The 5,063-nt window shown below is 32.1% G+C and overlaps 1 pseudogene; it reads right to left on the bottom strand.

The window, feature by feature from the left end:
* The window catches only part of LOC109359852, a 35,065-nt pseudogene extending 30,872 nt beyond the window's left edge, over nucleotides 1-4,193 (bottom strand).

The raw sequence follows: 5,063 nt of genomic DNA on the forward strand, positions 1-5,063 counted from the left end.
GATAAACTTTTCTTTTTAGAAATGGTTGTTACCTTTGGTTGCCACGTTCTGGTGAGTGATCTTAGAACCTTCAAGTTCAAGTCACTATTTGATAGTACCTTACCAAGTGCAATAAGGTGATTTGTGAGGTGAGTAAACCTCTTTTGTAGATCCAGAATTTTCTCTCCAGGTTTCATACGAAACATTTTGTATTCTTGGGAAAGAGTGTTGAGTCTCGACCTCTTTACCTCCTCAGTTCCTTCATGTGTAGTCTCTAGAGTATCTCACATTTCTTTGGTAATTTGCAGTTTGATACTCTAAAGATCTCGTCAATGCCAAGTGTTGAAGTGAGGATGTTCTTTGCTTTGAGATCATATTGCACCTTTTTTTATATTTATCATTCAATGAAGATTTGGGCTTTACTCCCTTTACGTTGTTGACTATGGTGAAGTGTTCTTATGGTCCTTCTTCAATTGCATTCCATATGTCCAAGTCTTGAGATTCTATGAAGATTTTCATTTTGATTTTCCAAAAGTCATAGCACTCTCCAACAAAGCTTTGAGGGTGGTTGATGTTGGAACCTTCTCCTATGAATGATCTTGAGGCCATCTTTGATATAAGATCAGATTTGAGAATAACTTACTCAAAAATAGCTCTGGTGCCAATTGTAAGACTAAGATTGCAACTAAGAGGAGAGTGAATTAGTTGACTTAAAAGTATGACCATTTTTTCTGTCAAATCAAGAGTTAAGTGCAGCTGAAAAATTATGTAGAAAATTAACAAGTAAAAATCAAGAGATAAAGGAGAAGAGAGTACACCGAGATTTTATATTGGTTCACATTCTTGTCCACTGAAGGTTATGTTTAGTACTCTGACAGCACAAGAGATTTCTTCACTAAATATTATGAGTTATAATTACAATATCTCACTCCGAGACCTCTATGTATCTTACTCACTCACTAATACTTATGTCAATCTTGGAAAACACCCTATCCAAGTGTCTCTATCCCCTTTCTTATCACACCCTTGTGAAAGAAAGAATTCTACAATGTCAATGAAAAATTTACAACAATGGCAGGATTGCCTTTACAAGTTTGGAATATAATATCACTTGCAATCCGATAACTCTTTGTATACTAAGTAATAATGCTCTTATAAGTTTGTAAAACTTTGAAACACTTTACTTCAAGCAACTCAGAAAATTCACTTTGAAATTTTAAGAAAAAGTTGCAAAAAGTGTAGAAAATATTTCAGAGAATTTTCAGAGTTATGTTTGAAAGTTTGTGGGAAGATTGTGTAAGAGTTATGATTTGATTCTGAGTTTCAATGCCTTTAAATAGGCTTTCCAACCAGCCATAACACCTCTTTGAAAGGGTAAAAATTGATTGGAATGAAACCATTTCGTTTGGGATGAAAACCATTCATTTTAAAATCTGAATATTGATGCAACAACTCTCAGTAATCGATTACAGCCTTGAGTAATTGATTACTCAACTTTGCTAAAACTGGGTAACCTGTTACTCACATACAGTAATTGATTAACATGTACAGTTTTTGTTGGGTAACTGATTTTCTCACTTATGTAACCTGTTACTTAGATACAATAACCTGTTACACACTATTTTTGAAAATTGTTTTGTTTATACATGAAGTGTTTCAATTTCTTAAAAAATAGTTTGAGCATTACTACTATTCTATATTCGAGAGTATATGATAAAAGTACCTATTTAGACTTAGACTAATTTCTCTTGAAACTTTATCTTCATAAGTATTCTTTCTTTTCTTCTTTTTGGTGATGTTGGTGTCTTTATCAAAACCATGTCAAGGATAGGAGAAAAGATCTTCTTCACATCACCATAGAATTATTGTGTTGGAAATTAGAAGTAAACATACATCAAGTGAGACACATTGTCAAAACTGAGGTTAACAGGTTGACATTGAATCACAATGTTGCAGCAGCAACACAACCGCATTTGGGCAACATCAGGTCGTAACGCAACCGCATTGCAAATGCCGCAATAACCGCAAACGTAGTAACTGCAATTAACTGATTAATTTTAAATGATTAATTTTAAATGTATTGAATCAATTAACTGAGTAACTGGAATAGTGAGAGTCAAAGGGTGAGGTAGAGCTTACCAAAATAAAACAGAAACAACTGTTAATGTTAGGAAAAGTCTGAGGTCAAAAACTCAACCCTCTCTCCTTATTAAATTTGAAAGTTGAAACATCTCTCACTGAAATATCGGTTCACATATGCTATCCCACAATAAGTATCACTTCATGTACCATGATCTTGTGATTGATAAAAAATACTTAAAAATTAAATTTTAATTTAAATATATATTTTTCAACCAATCACAATATTATGACATATAGTGTGACACTCATTATGAAACAGAAGATATACTCTCCTAAATATAGGTGTGAAACATGTTGGGGCTTTTATATATATATATATATATATATAACAAAGAATATTATTGATTCCAACTTTCAAGTGAATCCTTTCAGCTAATTTTAGGTATTAAAAACGTGATTGAATCAAGCTAAACAAGGGCCGTGGAAGTGGATTGGACTAGTATTTTAACAATTGTGCCTTTCTTTTCTTTTGAGTTAGATTTGTACTCTAAATTATTTTTCTGCTATTAAAGTGGGTTTTATAAATTTTTCAGATAGAATACAACAATAAATAGGTCATTGTCTCACTAAATGAGGTTGGTTATAATATTAGATTTGTACTCTAATATATTATAATATTAGATTTGTACTCTAAATTATTTTTCTGCTATTAAAGTGAGTTTTATCATAAATTATGTTCATTAATAAAATACTAATATCTAATATTGACTCGTCATTTCACGTATGATTTTCCTAGTTTCACTACCTATAACAATTAGATTAGGCTTCATTTGAACTACTATTCTTACAAGGGCTTTTAACTAGTGATGGCAAAACATATTGTTCAACATGTTTAGCCCACACCCACAAATCAAAAGCGAATGAGGGCATGTATGTTTGCTATTTTAGGACTAATTCACATGTTTTGCCCATTTTAAAATGGACTAATGGGCTACCTGTGGGAATTCAAAAATAATAAAAAGAACTTGAAGAGAAAACAAAAATAATTGATATGTTATATAAACTTGAATCAATCATATTATATCACAAATTTTTTGAGACATTAAATCATAATATTATTATAATTTGTTTGAATTTTAGAATATTTTTTAAACACTAAGCTTTTCAGTTGCTCGTGTTGCTCAATTGGAATGCTCACAGGCATAGTAGGCAAACACGTCAGGCAAAATTGGAAAATGAGCTAAAATTTAATGTTATGTCTACAAAATATTGCGAGCTCTGCAGGTAGGCCCACGAGCATTGCCTGTTTTGTTATCACTACTTCAACGATTTCCTCCACTCATGCACAAGCCACATTATGTTCGACTTTACCGTCTTTTCTATTATAGGAGTTATCTCACCTTTCTCCTTAATGCATTCATTCTTAATTATATATTGTCTATTGTGTTCAATGATAAATACAATATTTTCATCTTTGCTACATTATGTTAATTTTATTGTTAAAATTTGACCGCAAACATTCAGTTTCATATAGCATTGTGAGTCTTAGAGCACCAACGACACTTGATACACTTTGCCATTTTATTCACCTCGCTTGAATCATTTGTTTTACATCACCCTCAATTTCTCCATCATGTTGTATACTCCTTCTTACCTCGACCTTACAAAAGTCATATGTCACTAAAGCTTTTCTCAATCTTTCTAGCCTTCTATTAATTCCTTCTCGATTCTCCAACTAGGAAAATATCATCTCCAAAACACATGCATTGTTGCACCGGTTTTTGGATATGCTTAGTAATCACATTCATGATCAATGTAAACAAATAGAGCATAATGTTGACCATTGTTGTAGTTCTATAGCGATATGAAATCTTCTAAGATTACATCTCATGTCTCACATTGGTGTTAATTCGATCGTACATATCATTGATTTCTCAAATATAGGAAATTTGAACTTTTTTATTCTATAAAGTTTTCCATAGTATCTCTTTAATAATTTATGACACACATTGTCTAAATTAATGAAATTCATGTGTAAGTACCTTCGTCCCATAAGTATCTTCATCAATCTCTGTAGAAATTGTAAGGCCTCCATGGTCGAGCTCCTTGGAATAAACCAAATTGATTTCCATAATGGCGTCTCTTGTCTTAACTACCACTCAATTATCATCTGCCATAGTTTTTACAATTTTATATATCTCCCTTGTTCTTACAAATATGGATTAAAATATTTATTCTCCACTCGTCTGATATCATCTTAGAACTCATAATCTCGTTAAAAAAATTTGTGATCCAACTAATGCTTTGTCATTCTCCATCTCTTGAACCTTTTATGTCCCAATAGGTATATTATATGGTCTAACTGCTTTAACATTCTCCATTCTTTTTAAAGCTTCTTTCCTCTCAAACTCTTGAATTCAATGATAAAATGTATAATTTTGATCCTTCTCTTTAGTGTTTAGCCTATCAAAAGGCAATGAATCATGATTGTCATTAAAAAACTTGTGAAAATAGTTCTTCCATCTTTCGTTAGTATTTTTGTCCTTCACCAAGAATTTTCCCTCTCCATCTTTAACGCATTTCATTTAGTTCAAGTCTCTTGTCTTTATTTCTCTACCTTTTGCAAGCCTATAGATCCTTATTTTCTTTCCCATGCTACATAATTATTTATATAACTCAACAAACACTCTATCTCTCACTTCACTAACCGCTTTCCTAGTGTCTTTCTCAGCTATCTTTTATTTTCCCGAGTTTAATTACTTTTAAACAAGGACCATATTGTATAACATTTTGCCTTAACTTCGTCTTTGTCACTTTTTTCTCACCACCAAGATTCTTTATCCTTCAATCCAAAGCTTCTAGATTCACCAAGTCTCTCCTTTGTTATCTCCTTAACTCCTATGACCATATCATCCCACATATTATTAGCACTTCCTTATGTCTCCCAAGACCCTTTCTTCAATACCCTTTGTTGGAAGCTTCTTCAATCCTCACTCTTTAAC

This window comes from Lupinus angustifolius, chromosome LG11 (assembly GCF_001865875.1).
Source record: "Lupinus angustifolius cultivar Tanjil chromosome LG11, LupAngTanjil_v1.0, whole genome shotgun sequence".
Classification (NCBI taxonomy): Eukaryota; Viridiplantae; Streptophyta; class Magnoliopsida; order Fabales; family Fabaceae; genus Lupinus; species Lupinus angustifolius.